Consider the following 17,406-nt stretch of genomic DNA (forward strand, 5'->3'; position numbering starts at 1 on the left):
TGCTAAAGAACTAGTAGTCTCCATGCTCCTATCTCCATGCCAGAGGATAGAATGTTTGAAATGGACCAGGCTCCACATTAACTGGACCCAAGACCAGTTAACAAGACCTGTAAAACAATACCAACCAAATTGGGATTGGTTGGTATCAGACAAGCCTCAATTTGCTCTACAGAGTGTTATTAGGCACGCTCTGATCTGGAGAGAACCAGGTATGCATTATTATCCTTCTAATATTTGTGAAAGAGATGTTTATAGTGGAAATAGTGTGATGCTTTGGGGAGGCATCTTGTTAGGTGGATCTGCCACCTGCCCACAGAGCATGGTTCCAAGTGGAACCATGAATGCTGCAATTTATAGAGATGACATTTTGCCAGCCAGTCCATACATATGTTTGGACTGGCCAGCCAGCTAGGTCTCTAGACCTCAATCCCATTGAACATGCCTGGGATGCTTTAGGTACACATGTTGCTGCTCTAAATCTCCATCCCACCCAAAACCTTATGTGGCTAAGCAGAGCTTTGTAGGAACAATGGTTGCTATTATCAACTGAGCTCTCACCATTATAAACAGTATGAAACATCATTGTGAGCACTGTATTGCTGTGAGGGGTGACCACATTCCTTATTGAAGCATTTCAACAATTTCATTTGGACCTCTTGTTTTTGATCCATTAAATGTACCATAGCCATTTGTCTCTGAATTAAACTAATTATTTACAATTTTTGTGTTTTTTTCACATATCATATCATATTGTTTTTGAGTTACTTTGATTTACTTTGATTTTTCTCTTTGTTCCTTAATTTTTTTTTGTGTGTGGTTCCACCCATGAAAAGTTATTAGTAAACTTACAGTACATTTGTACCATGGGGTGGGCTAAGGATTTTTTTTTTGCCAATTTTATCAATTTTATATATTTTTTGTAATTTTTTTATTTATTTTTACATAGTCTGGAAATCATGCTCTAGAGAAGGGATTGGCAACCTTTTCAGACTAGCGGGCCACATTCAACTTTTATTTTTAATAATCGGGCCGCAAGCGTTTAATTAAGAGAAAATAGTGAGTGAAAAAATACTTAAGTTATCAATTTTTATTATCAATAAAAATAAAAACAGAAATATTTATAAAGTACAGATATGAAACAAGCATGAAAATGAAACTTGATGAAAAATTATTATCACATAAAAACAAAGTAATATAGTTTATCATCACGATATGTGTGTCTCCCTGCTTAATGTGACTTTTGTGATTGTTTTCCCTTAGCCAAATTATCTATATCCACTTTACAACCCAAGATGCAAATTTGAATCAAAGCATGCAAAGTTCATCAGTCAGGTCAAGAAGAAAATTTATTTTTTCTAAAACTCATGGCAGAAAATGCTTATTCATAAATGTATGTGCTTCCGAATGCGACTATCATCTTCTTTGCAAAACTGATGAATCCTTCAAATTTTTTTTGGTAAGCATCGATAAAATTTTTGGATATTTTCTAATGAAAATGCATTCTTTAATGTTTCATTGTGCTGTAATTCCAAAACTTCCATCTGTAGTTGGTTTGGTATGTCATCAATGTCGACATTAAAAATGCTCAAAAATAATCACATTTCGATGCTATTTTTATCAACAAATCTTGTTGAAACTTCCGTTTGTAAATTTTAAATAATACAAACAAAAGTTTCCTTTTGTTTGTATTTCCAAGTTGCACAGGTGATATCATGAAGTATAGGTATAAAATTATTTTTAATTTATTATTTAAATAATTCAACATACGGGTCACATGGCATGTAAGTATGGTCAACTTTTTATGAACCAACAGAAATGCACATTTGAGCTGCATGCGGCCTGCAGGTTGCCGACCCCTGCTCTAGAGACTAAACACGGAACATTTTCAAGCCACTTCAGGCTTCCAATAAGCAGGGTGGTGGTGGTGGTCTCACGCTGGGCAATGAAATTCATCTCATATCTGAAGACAACCACAGACATCCATGCCCGCGGCTGGATTCGAGCCGACGACCTGTTGCTTGGAAAGTGGGTATGCTAACTCAGCCATGGAAACCAGTGTATTATGTATATTTGTGTTATGATATTACAATAATTTGTGTGCTGGGTTTCAAAAGCATCTGATATGATATGTGTGTACAAAAGTAATTCTCCCATGTTTTCTTCTTTCAATTTGAAAACTGCAGAAAGCTCTACACATCACTGAGTGGACAGTAGTCTATAGTTCCACTACAGTGGCACTGTGACTGGTCACATGAGTACAGCACAGGTGGGTTCAAAATGGTTGCTGTTATAGCTGCATGCACAAAGCAAAAAATGGTAACTGAATTTCTTATTGTTTAAGGTGTAAGCCTGATAGAAATACATACATATTTGAAAAATGTATTTTATGGGACAGAAGAGGAGGTTTGCACTAGCAGTTGTGTATTTTTTTTTTTTATTGGAAAGCGGCAAATGAGTTACTGTAGACAGTTATGAGTGCATTGTTAATGGATGAGTTTAAGGAGAAGTATGATAAGTATTGTGTGAATAATGGTTAGTGTAAGCCTCCTTCAATGAGCCTCTGGACTTCATGGAGATGCCTGCCATTATAATAATAATAATTTAGTGCTAAAAAAAAATAAAGTGCTGATACAGTGAAATTTTTGAAGCTGAAAATCTGAAGATAGGGAGCTTATGAATCTGGTTCAAGACCTAGAAAAGTTTAAGCTTTTTTTAAAAATTGTAACACTTGCTTTGTGATTAACGATTCTGTGCCAGTAGTATGGCAGTATCACTTTTATTTTATTTCATACCACTCATCAGTACAAGAGCAGTTCATCAAAACAGACTCTATTATTGCTATGAAACATAGTTCTAATTACAGTTTTCAGGATGTCATCTACTTCATGTCAACATGGTGGGAATGTGAAGAATTACCTCAGGATTGTAAATTATCTGGACATTCATATCTAATTTTACACCTTAGAATGTGAACTAAGTAAGGAATGCCATGGTTGCAGTCTGATAGATTACCTTGATGGTATGAACAAGCATTTTTGATCCAATTTTGTTGAAACACATAATCTCCTGCTGTTTCAGCAAACCTGAATCGCTGCCCACAGAGCATGGATATACAGCAGGTCTGCAGTTATTTCACATCTACTTGTTTGATCTTTAGATAACATATTTCTTTTTCTTGGTAGCTATGATAAAAGCAAGGCCTATGAAACATGATTATTGATGATGAATTAAGTCAGCATGCCGAAAAGTCCCTAACGATGTTAATGGATCCTTACAATCTTGACTTCAGAAATGTAAAGAAAACAATGGAAACACCTACAAAGTATTACATTCAAATAATGCTTAAGGTAAATTCTCCATGGAAATGTGAATGTGTATTTATTTGTGTTAATAAAGTTTTTCTTTTATTAACACAAATTAAATGATAAATTGGTCTTATTTTATTTCACTTGTATCCTGGTAATTTTTATGCTTGGCCTTTGTTTTTATACAGAACATCTTGATCATGTTCTAACAATTCAATCTAAAATTACTTAGCACAAACTATGCATTCTAAGAGTAGTTATCACAACAAAAGTTGCAATTCGAATGAACTGGTGCATGTGATTAAAGTTTTTGATAACTAGATTTAGTTTTCCACAAACCCATGAGTTTAAGCAGTTAGACAAGAAGCCTCAGATTTTGCATCACCTTCAAGACATAACATAGCATTATCCTTTCTAGCAAACAAAATTCTGGATCATCACACCTCTACAAAAATCCACTCAGTCATCTTTATATGTACCATGTAATGTGGTACATATGGCACCATTACCATACTGTACCATATCAGAAACTTCTACATCATACCACTGGTCAATAATCCAATATCTGTGCTCTTGGCAATTCCAAGAGCACAGATATTGGATTATTGACCAGTGATCATTGAGAAATTCTGGATAATTAATCCAGAATTTCTCAATTTCTGGATTAATCAAAAACATTGCATGCTTGTGATTAATCCAGAAATCGAGAAATTTACATACCAATAAACAGTTAATCTTTCATTTATACAATCCTTCACAATCAGTTTTCATAGAATTGGACTGCTCGCATCCTATGCTGCATTTCTCAGTGATCACTAATTTAATTTCTGGATTAATCAAAAACATTGCATGCTTGTGATTAATCCAGAAATCGAGAAATTTACATACCAATAAACAGTTAATCTTTCATTTATACAATCCTTCACAATCAGTTTTCATAGAATTGGACTGCTCATCCTATGCTGCATTTCTCAGTGATCACTAATTTAATGGTTTTATTATTTATTTTATTTTATTATTTTTTAAAAAATTTAGTTAAACTGCAATTTATGCCAGAAGTGAGTAGACCTTCACCAAAATGTTCTTTCTATTTTTGGTTTTTTTTGCCAGCAAGGCCAATTAAGTGTTTCTAATATTTAAGGAATTGACAGCGCATACTAGAAATATAGATTAAATAAACTTTAATATATACCTTCCGATATTTCGGCGAACGTCACGTTGCCATCTTCTTGGGAACTTACTACACAGACACGTGCACACAAGTACTAATAACAGCAAATGAGACTGAAGCTAGGAAGCTAGCATTTCCTAAAGTCCTGATGGTGCCCCCTGGCGGGCTATATTGGTAGTTCTTGGCCTTTGGGCTGAAGTTCTTCTGATAACAGTTTCCCAAATTTGGGGCAGTTTCATGCATCCAAATTTGTTGAGGTTTGGCATGTTCCTAAGGGCCGAGGCTGATTCCATGAATAGTCTTTCATACTTGAACTTGCTGCGGTGTATTACTGTGGCTTTCTTCCATCTTATTCTGTGGCGAGTATCCAGAGCGTGGTCTGCAAGCCCAGAGTGGCTGTACTGGTAAAATCGGATGTAATCCTTGTGTTCTGAGATTCTGATATTTGCTGTCCTGCCTGTTTGGCCAAAGTAGGACAGTTTACAGCTGCAAGGGACCTGGTATATACCAGGTAGGTCTAGGGGAAGTGGTTGGTCTTTGGTGGAGCGGATAAGGGTTGCCAGTTTTCTATGTGGTCTGTAACAGGTGGTCAAGTCGTGTTTTTTTAGGATTTTATTGATTTTTTCCGAGGTGCCTCTGATGTAGGGGATAGTGATAGATTTAGAGTAATCTTTTTTGTGAAGGGGAGGGAGTGGTGGGTTGTGGATAACTGGGTTAAGTATTTTTTGGATTTTTTGGAGGGGGTAGCCGTTGGCTGAGAAAGTGTCACGGATGCGATTTAGTTCAGTGGTTAGGGCTTGATCATTAGAACAGATTATTTTTGCCCTGTTGAATAATGTTTTAATCACTCCATATTGTTGTGAGGGGGGGGGGATTGTTGGTGAATGTATCTGCCTGTATGGGTGGGTTTTCTATAAACTGAGAAAACCAAGGTTCCATCAGGTTGGCGGGTGACTAGTGTGTCTAGGAAGGGGAGTTTATTGTTTTCTTCTTTTTCCAGGGTGAATTTGATTCTAGGGTGTTGGTTGTTCAAGTGTGTTAGGAAGGAGAGGAGTGAATCCGGGCCATGTGGCCAAATAGCGAATACATCATCAACGTAGCGAAGCCATATGGTAGGTTTTTGTGGGGCTGAGTTTAAGGCTTTCTCTTCAAACATCTCCATGAAGAAGTTGGCCAAGGGTGGGGAAAGTGGTGAACCCATGGCTGTCCCCTCTATCTGTTTGTAGAATTTTTCCTGCCAAACGAAATAGCCTGAGTTCATTGTAAACTGAAATAGGGCTGAGATATCGGGAGGAAATTTAGCTTGGATTAGCTCTAAGGTTTCTTTGAGGGGGACATTCGTGAATAGGGAGGAGACATCAAAACTGACCATTATGTCATTATGTTGGAGTGTAAGGTTTTCTATACTGGCTTTGAAGTGGGCTGAGTTTTTTATGTGTGATGGTGTATTGCCAGTATAGTGTGAGAGCGCTTTGGCTAAATGCTTGGCTAGTTTGTAAGTGGGGGAATCAATGCCATCCACTATGGGATGTAATGGCACATTTTCTTTGTGTATTTTTGGGAGCCCATATATGCGGGGGAGGGTCTAGAGTTATAGGGTTTTAGTCTGTTGGTAATCTCCTCAGGCCAAGAAGTGACCTTCTTAAGGAGCCTATGGAGTTTTCTAATTTGTGAGTTGGTGGGATTGTAATTAATGGGGAGGTAAGTGGAACGATCTAATAATAAAGCCTTGAGCTTACCTGTGTAATCTTTAAGATTAAGTACCACAGTGGCGTTTCCCTTATCCGCTTTGGTGATCACTATATTTTTGTTTCTTTTCAATTCTTGTAGTGCCTTGTATTCACTACTGGATATGTTGGATTTTGGAGGTTTTGCTTTGTTGAGAACACAGGCTACATCCAATCTGATATCGTTGGCGATGTGGTTAGGCAGCTGGCGAATCCCGCGTTCAATTTGAATCATTAATTCCTCGGCAGGTAATTTCCTAGGAGCAATGGTGAAGTTGTAACCACGTGACAGAGCGTGGAGTGCTTCTGGCTTTAAGGTAGCTGACGATAGGTTAACAAGTGTTGGTTTGTAGTTTGGGCGCCGAGTTCTTTGTTAATTTATCAAACTTGTTGATATGTCGGCTCCGTACTCGTTCAAATTCTTTTTTAGCTGCCGTACACGAGACGTCATGTAGTACCGACCAAAGCTCTCTCTCCGACCTCTCCTTCCTAACACACTTGAACAACCAACACCCTAGAATCAAATTCACCCTGGAAAAAGAAGAAAACAATAAACTCCCCTTCCTAGACACACTAGTCACCCGCCAACCTGATGGAACCTTGGTTTTCTCAGTTTATAGAAAACCCACCCATACAGGCAGATACATTCACCAACAATCCCACCACCCCCCCTCACAACAATATGGAGTGATTAAAACATTATTCAACAGGGCAAAAATAATCTGTTCTAATGATCAAGCCCTAACCACTGAACTAAATCACATCCGTGACACTTTCTCAGCCAACGGCTACCCCCTCCAAAAAATCCAAAAAATACTTAACCCAGTTATCCACAACCCACCACTCCCTCCCCTTCACAAAAAAGATTACTCTAAATCTATCACTATCCCCTACATCAGAGGCACCTCGGAAAAAATCAATAAAATCCTAAAAAAACACGACTTGACCACCTGTTACAGACCACATAAAAAACTGGCAACCCTTATCCGCTCCACCAAAGACCAACCACTTCCCCTAGACCTACCTGGTGTATACCAGGTCCCTTGCAGCTGTAAACTGTCCTACTTTGGCCAAACAGGCAGGACAGCAAATATCAGAAACTCAGAACACAAGGATTACATCCGATTTTACCAGTACAGCCACTCTGGGCTTGCAGACCACGCTCTGGATACTCGCCACAGAATAAGATGGAAGAAAGCCACAGTAATACACCGCAGCAAGTTCAAGTATGAAAGACTATTCATGGAATCAGCCTCGGCCCTTAGGAACATGCCAAACCTCAACAAATTTGGATGCATGAAACTGTCCCAAATTTGGGAAACTGTTATCAGAAGAACTTCAGCCCAAAGGCCAAGAACTACCAATATAGCCCGCCAGGGGGCACCATCAGGACTTTAGGAAACGCTAGCTTCCTAGCTTCAGTCTCATTTGCTGTTATTAGTACTTGTGTGCACGTGTCTGTGTAGTAAGTTCCCAAGAAGATGGCAACGTGACATTCGCCGAAATATCGGAAGGTATATATTAAAGTTTATTTAATCTATATTTCTAGTATACGCTGTCAATTCCTTAAATATTAGTTATCATGTTTAACCAGCGTATAAGCCTCTCAACAAGAATTAAGTGTTTCATCACTATCTTCACTGATAAAATCCTGTAAATGTGGTAACTGTTTTAGATGTAATGCATTAAATATGTTTAATGCATTAAATTAAACCAGATTAAACTGATATCCAGATTTTATATCACGAAAAGACCAGCACAGAAAGAGAAATGAGATAATGACATACTGAGGTCTGTGAAAACCTAAGGTGTTTTTATATAGGTCTTCAATGAGGTGTTTATGTGGTGGATGATTTTTCATTGCCTAATGTAAGAAAATATCAATGTTAATTGGGGGCATGAAATAGCTAGAAGAGATTCCATATGAGGTTTAATTTTCAGTTTTATTTATTAATGCTGATTTTGTGGTATGCTTTATGTAATGAACATTTTTTTCCACCTTACTTATTGGCCCTAACAAAATTTGTTTTGGGAATTATCACTTATTGTGTCATAATGTATCATTTTATCTTTAGAGCTCAAGCATACCACAAGGTAACCAACTAATTGCCACAAGGTAACCTAAAATAGATGCTTAGCAGAGAGCAGTAATTAATTTATTTTGTACCTCAATGATGGAATATACAGAAAGTTGGAAAGCAAAGTTAAGAAAGAATTATTACAGTTCTTATTTTTTAAAAATATTTATTTTCTTTATACTGATTCTATAAATGTAACCTAAATGTTTTTTTTTTTTTAATTTTTTTTTTCCATACTGTAAAAAAAAACTCATGTCACATTGATTTTTTTCATCAAATATCACTAGTCTTGTCTGCCAATCTTTTGGAACCAACCTGAATTCAGAAACTCCACTATTATATTTTTTATATATTATATAAAATCATTATATTATAAAATATCACTAAATACTGTTACAACTTGAACAGTGCATAAGCCATTAATTATCAGTAAATCATTTATAGCTTTCATCCCACAGAAACCACATGTATAACGTGCATATAGCAGCACTCAATGTTCAAAATGTTACCCCCTTTGTCTTCACACATGCCAAAAGTTCGTGAGGCCACATATTGATGGTAGCATGCACAACATCCAATGGAAATGCTGCCACTGCTCACTTCAAATCTGCCTTGAGGCTGGCGATGCTGCAGTGTTGTTTCTTACAGGCTACTCTCTCTCTCTCTCAAACTCCAACCACAATTTGAAGTTCAACCGATTGAGATTGGGACTTCCAGATGGTGATATACGGTAGGACACATTTGTCTTGAACCACTGCTGTGTGGTCCTCAGTTTATGTTCGGGGGGCTGAGTCCTGTTGGAAGGTCTACTGCCTAATATGAAACAAGTTGTTGTTCAGGGATCATACCACAGCTTCCTGCACAGTGTCTTAATACCATTGATATGTTCAATGATATGTTTGATCTGATATATCATGTCAGAGAGAGAGTTTCCAACTTGAATCTTGCTGATCATGTCTGGCTAAATATCTCTCCGTTCTGTTCTATCATATCTAATGCTACCAACCATTCTGAACAACTTTTTTGATTTTTTTTTCTGCTGACCACATGCTGATTTTCTCCAGTTCAACTTTCTTCATAGTGATGTCATCTGCCTTGGAGATTTTAATGTTCATAATTCCAACCAACTTTCTTTCTCCAATTGTACAAGCAAGTAGTGATTGATCTCACACAAACTGTTTTCACATCCCTACCAGAATACAAGATAACTTTAAACATTTCCCAAACATTCTAGATCATTTTTTCATCAGTGACCCTTCTAAGTATATTGAGGATGATGTTTATTCTCTAGGCAATTCAGACCACAAGCTAATGTTTATTGTGAAACAACAATCACACAACAAATTCTCAACCACATGGTTTGGTATTATAAAAATGACAAGTGAGCTTTGTGACTTCTATGTCCTCTCATTTTTTGGTTGGATTATTGTATTCACTCTTCTGATTGAAATGTTTGCAATGAATATATCACTGAAGCAATTCTTATTGGTATAAGAAAATGTATTCCCCATTCACTTTCCCAACCTCTACAAAACTGTCACCCTTGTCTATTCATCATCTAGAAAGTAAGAGATTTTTGTCCTATCTAAGCCTCCTTTTCTTCAAGAAGTGTATTCTCAAAGAAGGTCATACAAGAAAAGAATGAGACGTATCACAATCGACTTTGAATGAAATCTCTCTCTCTCTCTCTCTTTTTCTAATTTATATCAAAGCCTGAAATAACTGCAAGCAAAAACAAACTCTGAACACATACAAAAGAAAGAGCTAAAAGAAGAAAACTTGCATCACATTCAAATGGCAGTCATGCTTTCTAATCTTGTCTCAAGGCAACACTACTTGCTTCAGCAGTAACTTTTATTCAACCCTGCTTCTTTTTCCTTTGAACTTGTATTCTATTGCATCATTAACTGCAGAGAAAGCCAATCTCCTCGTTTCTTACTTCTTCCTCCAATTCTTGCACTGACTATCTTGGTAAATCTCCTCACACCATTTCAAACATTCAATGTTTCATGTCTCACCTTTGATTTTTTTTTTTCAGAAAGAAATCAAAAGAATCTTGTCCATATTGGATACCAAAAAGTCTTCTGGTCCTCATGGCATTTCATAGATTATTCTGAATGTTTTTGGATCCAGACAACTGACTCCAATTTCTTCTTTTTATTTTCTTCTATTCCAAGGAAATCTACCCTGCAGTTTAGAAATTAGCCCATATTCTCACTTCTAGAAATGGGTACCAAATCATTACAATCAAATTACCACCAATTTTTCCTAGAGATTGACTCTATTAAGAGATAGTCAACTTCTATGCTGCCTGGAAACTTTTTAACTAATAAATGATTACCAGTATGGATTCTGCCACTGTCAATCAAATGGGAATCTTTCTTATATCCTCCAACTTTGGGCAAATTCCACGGTAAGGTTTAAAGAAATTCAAGGGATTGCTTTGATATCACATGGGTATTTAATTGGATTTAGCACATTTGTTAAGTAAGCTCCCATGATGTTGCCTATTTTCTGATTTCTGCAAATGAATACTTTTTCTGGTCATGTCACATCTGATGGTTGATGGATCTTATATCCTCAAACTTTGCAACTAATACCGAAGTTCCACAAAACTGTTTTTTCACTTTCTTTTTTCTAGATATCACAGATCTTCTCTATCGACACAAATTCAATCTATGGTTTCGGATTGGATTTGTAACATACTGCACTCCATTTGCTCATGTTACCAACTTATATAAATCAACAAAATTTTCAGAATAGCAACTTCTACAATATTAAATTCTGATGATATGATCTTGTTAATTGCAATGCAAGTATATAACTCAATCCTGTGTTATTTCTCACAAAAAAAATTTTCTTACAGCCTTACTTTTGACAACACCCACCTAAGAACAAAATAAGAATTTTCTTCTTGAAATAATAGCTTTCAGTCTTTCTTGACATAAACATATTATAAATGTGTTTCATCATCTCTTCATCATCCAAGAAATTAGTTTCTCTTTTGCTCAAGGTGTTCTTTTTATCTCTAATAAACAGAACACCTCAAGCAAAAAATCTAGATACATCTATTACATGTAAATAATTCACAAATTCATTCAACCATTGAACACTGTTCTGACACATCTGGAATGGTGCCCCTAAAAATAGCTGACACGGTACAGAAGAGAGAAATTAGGTTGATTAATGATTCGTCTCTCGCAAACTCACTCCACTCTCATTCACAACACTGAACATCTATGTGAACATCTCTGCACTAAATCCATTAAAACATGTTTGTTTATTTATTTATTTATTTTATACTGAACCTATATAAGAGATGTTGAACAACCTATAAACACATCAGTGTAGTGTTTGGGGTGCAGGTGAGGACTCAGAAGTTTTTTGGCATTTTTTTAAAAAAGAATTACAGGTTGTAGTTGTTTGAAAATACTTCTTGTGGAGGCTATTTCAGAAGATGGAGATAGATGGAATAAAGGAAGAAGAGGAAAAGCAAGTTCTGTGTGTTTGCAGTTGCATAGTAAAGGGGCACTGTTCTTGTATCAACAAGGGCACCTGTTAATGATGATGGCCTTGCCAATTCAGTGGAGCAATGACTATCAAAGTACCTGTAGAAAAGACATAGAGCCAAAATACTATATCTGTGAGATAGAGATTGAAGTGAATCTGTAAGAGAGGGATCATCAATGAGCTGACTTGGTCTCCTTTGGACAGTATCAAAAATTTTTAGAGAAGTTTTGGGCAATCCATCCCAAACATGTGCAGTATGGATGTAAAATAGCATTGTGAATGAAAGAGAATGTCTTGTTTTTTGGATGTGGAGGAAGCTACTGATGTGATGTGTTTGTGCAGGGAGAGACTGGAGGTAAAAGTTAGTCCAAGCAGAGAAAGAGAGAGAGGGAGATCTGATCTTATCTAGTGATTTGTGTATTACTGAGAGTAAGGAAATGTGAGCTGAGATCTCTTTTGTGAGAGAAGAAGCAAGGATATGTTTTGATGGCATTGAACATGACCAGATTGTCTGTGAGATAGAGATTGAAGTGAATCTGTAAGAGGGATCATCAATGAGCTGACTTGGTCTCCTTTGGACAGCATCAAGAATTTTTAGAGAAGGTGAATATTTAAGGCACTGGTTGTAAATCATTTTGATGCTTGAGATGTCTGTGCACTGCAAGGTTTCTCAAATGAGTAGGACAAATAGAGAGTACTAACATCTCTAAAGTTGATAGGATTAGTGGTGATTTATGTACCAGAGAAGGAGAGTAGGTGACAGGACAGGACAGAGCTCTGAGGTACTATGCATTAGAGTTAAAGTTGAAAAGAGGAGCCCATTAACCATGACACACACAGTAAACAACTGGAGAGGAAGTTTGGCAACCCAATTGCATGGTAAGTAGACCAAAGGATGACAGTTTGTTTAGTAGGCCTCAATAGCAGAAGAAGCCCTTGAAATATCAAGAGAGACAGCACAAGTTTCTCTGACCCTTTCCATACCACGTATCCAGTGCTGGGTGATGTAATCTTAGAGGTCATCTTGAATGGCAGAATCCATACTAATGGTTGCTGATTAATTGGTGAGTCTCTAGGTAATAGAGAAGTGGTTACTGGTGACTTTCTCCATCATTTTGGAGACGAGTGAGGTGATAGCAATTTGTCAGTAATTTGACAATAGATTTTTGTCTCTTTTTTTTGGAAAATACTATATGCATAATTGTTTCCACACATTGGGATAAGTACCAGCTATGTCTAATAGATTGTAGAGACAATACAGGACAGGTGTTAGCTCTGGAGTGCATAATGTTTGAGAACAACTGAAGAGATATCACCACGACTAGGAGACTTTTTAGTGTCCAAGTTATTTAGTAATTTTTTTGTGTCTTTTTTTTCGAAAAACTACAGAAGGCATACAGTGCTCTGGTTCCAGTATGGTAGGAGAAAATTTTCCTTGGTCATCACAATGTAGGAGTTTGAGAAAAAGAGAAATGCTAGGAGGTCAAGCTTTATCTTTGGGTGAAGTAACAGTAGTCCATTGCTAAGGCCACTGGGCCTTAGCAAAGGATCAGAAGGCACAACTTCTATTTGGACAGGAGACAAATTTTCTGCTGCTGGCCTTAATGAAATGACTATATTGCATTTGCTGCATGTTTTAATATATTCAGAGTATGATGTGAGCCACCTGCATTAAGTTGAATTTTTTTCTTCAACTGCTTTGATACACTTTCTGTTGAACCAGAGCTTGGAAAGCAGATAAGGATTTTGGGCAGAATGGAGGATGAAGGCCTTCATACAGGATAATCTCTTCATTCATGATAATTTCTGTGACTCATTCAGAGCAGGTGTGATACCACCTGGATCAGATGAGCTGAAGCAACAGTCAAACCATGGAAAGGAGGGGTAAAAGTTTCCGAGGTCATTCCATTTGGAACCTTCATAGTGTCAGAGGATGCAAGGTTGGGAATGGTTCAAGGAAGGATGTTCTGTGAGAAAGAAGCCTTGCACAAGATTGGAGTCAAAGTTGCTGAGAGGGGAGGCAAACTCTATGGTATATCTGGAAGGAGAGCTGATTAGAAAGAGATCCAGATTATTGGGAGATTGAAGAGGTTATTAGGGATTCATGTAGGCAGATGAATGATTTGCATTAGTTCATTGTTTATGGCAAAGATTTCTGCCTCTTGTCCAGCTTGGTTGGTGGTGTTGCAAAAGGGGAGCTAGTTGGAATTATGGATGTTGAGGTTACCTAGGAAGGTAACCCTGCCATTTGGATGGTTGGATTGCAGATGTTCGAGTTTCATGGAGAGGAAGGTGAAGAGGTCTCAGTGGTTATCTGATTTGAGGAACGAGAAATGTAGCAGATGAATGTAACTAAATGAGGTAAGGAAACCTTGAGCTAGAAGAGGTCAAAAGTAAGATATTCTAAATTAGCCAGTTTCTAGTTTGCAATATCTGATTTCATAAAAGCCCAGGTGCCAACATTGTATTGAAAGAAATTGTGAAGTGTGTGTAATTTAGACATTGGAGGTGGGCAGTAGCCGATGCAGATGCTATATGGGTTTTTGTCAAGAGTAAAAGGTCTGGTCTGGATGACTGTTGGTGATGTAAGAGGGGGATTCCTTTTTTTGTCGGAGTATCACTGTCATTATTTGTAAGTCATTACAGTTGAACTTGGTTGTGACAAGTATCAGGGGACCAACAAAATTTCCTCCTTATAATCATTGCTCATTATATCAGTGATGAGGTAAATATAACTCTTTATTTTTTTAAATTCTAAGTAACTCGATAAAAAAATGGATTCAAATAAACAAAAGCGGTATTGGAGAGAAAAAATAACATAATTGCATACCTAGATATTATCTGTATGACCAAACTTGTATAAATATAATACACTTAACATTAAACACAATTTATTTGTGCATAACATTAAAACCATACACTTGAATACTTGCCAGTTGTAAATTATAAAAAATGTTGTTTTGTCAGCATTGTAGATGTCTTTGCACTGAATTTTTTCATGATTTCTGCCCAGATACGGTCAATCCATTCATTTGCCATTATTGGATCTGCAGATCAAGATTCTCCCCTAATTTTTGCATAAAAATATTATGCTGGTTTTTAAATCGATCCAGCCAACTGTTACATAAAAAACCATTGTATCCAAACTGTTTAACAAATTTTTCTGCTTCAGCTTTCAAGACTGGACTATCTACTGAGACTGAAGCACTTCTCTGTATAGTGAACCATTGAAGCAATGCTTCACTGACATTGGTAAGCTCAGTGAATTTTCCATTTTTAAATTTTTTTCTGGGATATGTTATTTTCCAATGCTGATACGTAAACATCTTTATTCTTCCATAATGTTGATACTGTTGAAGAGGACAAAGAAAGCTTTTTACACATTTTCAACACTTTTCACACCATGTTTTGATTTTTTTTGCATACCAAGACACACTTTCTTTTACTGTTAACAGATATGTTTCTGATGGAAGGGTTTGTTTTTAACTGATTTGACAGTCGCGGCAGTGTTTGGGTAAATAAGCGAGGAGTGTTGGCGGCTAAACACTGGAGAAGTAGGTAAAGTGGGGATGGTATACAAGAACAAGGTTATAAACCAGCCTGTAATCTAATGCAGGTGGTAAAATAGCTAAGTAGCTCCTTCCATTTTTGTCTTTCCAAGAACTATCCAAGCAATTTAGAATGTTTGCATAGTTACCAATCTGTGTAATATACTCATTACAAAAGTGAACAATTGTATTGGAATATGCATAAATTAAAATCATTAAGATTTTTTGCTCATTACAGCTGTGATCTCGTTATTTCTGTGTGTATTACAACAAAGTTCAACTGTAGTTCGTTCATGGTTGAAGGACATGTAATCCCTACAGAGAGTGACTAGTCTCTTGCCATTCCATGGCCCTGACAGTGTCTCCCATGTACTATTACTTGGACTTCCTCTACAGGCACAACCTAGCAGAGTAGGTGGTAGTAGGATTATGTGCCAAATGATTGGAAGTCTCCTGGTTTGTTACAGAGGTTCAGGTCCATGCACTAAGTGGCAGCTAGTTAGTGCATGGACTATAACATCACTGATTTGACTAATGTACCCTTGAAATGGAGGAGGAGGAGGTTATGGGTCTCTAAGTAAGTTTAATATGTGCAGCAGTTGTTCAGTGCTCCTTCACACTTTAACTAGAAACTCACAAAAAGATTTTTGTTCTCTTCATTCATTCTTTTCTACTGCTATATTTTGGAACAGTTTCTCCTGCAATGTATTTCCTAAATAGTCCAATCAGCAGAGATTCAAGTCAAATGTTAACAAGTTTCTTCTTTCTTCTCCAGTTTTTTGACCATTCATGGTACTAATGCACCAGAGACTAGATTTGAAAGAGAAAAAAAATTTTAAGGAGAGAAAAAAAAAAAATACACACACACACACACACAGGGTTGACGGGTTGGGACTTTGGACCAGAAGTTAATTCTTTCACCTTCATGTCTTCAAACAATAGAGCTAGGGGCCCTTACTTTGTGAACAGGTGCATTATCATGCTGATACAGGAAAGGGCTATTCTAAACTTTTACCACAGTGCGAGAAGAATGGAATTGTCCAAAGTGTCATGGTAGGCAATAGTGTTTAAAGATCTCGAACATAGAAACTAATGGGTCAGTCCAAACAAGGAAAAACAACTACTAAGCTACCACCTCCAAATTCCATAGCTAATAAAAAAAATTCTTGTATCATTCACCAGCCATCCATCAGGTCCAGACACATCCATCAGATTGCCAAATTGTGTACTGTGATTCATTGCTCCACAGGACCCTCTTCCACTGATCCATAGTCTAATAACGGTGTTGTTTGTACCATTCCAGACATCACTGGGCATTTGCAGGTGTAATCAAGGGCTTGAGAGTTGCAGCATGACCATGAAACCCAAAAGCAAACAGCTCCCACTGAATAGTTCTGTCACTGGCATCTGTTACAGAGCTCATGCGGAAGTTGTTTGTGATGGCTGCTAAGGCTGACTGACGATTTACTGTGACAACAAGTCTGAGAGTTCACCACCCCTGATTTGTCAGTTTCTTCGGCCTACCAGTTCAGGGAAGAGGGTTTGGTGGTTCCAACACTTCATTTACAATAACCTCGTTGACAGTAGACCAGGACATGTGCAATGTCACAGAAATCTTTGGACCAAATGACTGAACTTGTGAGCTCTGACTATCATACCACACTCGAATGGACTCAACTCTTTTCATCCATTCATCCTGATGGCAAAGAATGTTTACACTGCTAACGCCCACATGCCTATGCTTATATAGCATTGTAGATGTGTATTGGCATGATACGGGCGAGGCAATGTAGAGCTATAGGGGTGTTCAAACACTTTTGGCAACACACTGTTTGTGCGTGTGTGTGTGTGTGTGTATAAATATAGATCGTGACTGAAATCATGATTAGGTCCACTTAGGCAATGAGGAGAAGTATACTATTCTACAAGATGATAAATCAAAGTTTATAAGAGAAATATCTTAACCACTTCTGTCCATGAGACTGGCTAACTCAACTTCACTGAGAAAGCCCTTTAATATAGTTCCCCCTTCATGTTCTAGATGGAATTTGAACCCAAGTCTTTCCA

General features: G+C 37.2%; 1 protein-coding gene across 4 annotated transcripts in view; it reads right to left on the reverse strand.

Moving 5' to 3' along the window:
* Positions 1-17,406, reverse strand: part of LOC150108262 (uncharacterized) — a 406,756-nt gene that overhangs the window by 10,660 nt on the left and 378,690 nt on the right. The gene's annotated exons all lie outside the window — the stretch shown is intronic.

Source organism: Typopeltis vanoorti, chromosome 3 (assembly GCF_054136105.1).
Source record: "Typopeltis vanoorti isolate ZY-2024b chromosome 3, IOZ_Tvanoo_1.0, whole genome shotgun sequence".
Classification (NCBI taxonomy): Eukaryota; Metazoa; Arthropoda; class Arachnida; order Uropygi; family Thelyphonidae; genus Typopeltis; species Typopeltis vanoorti.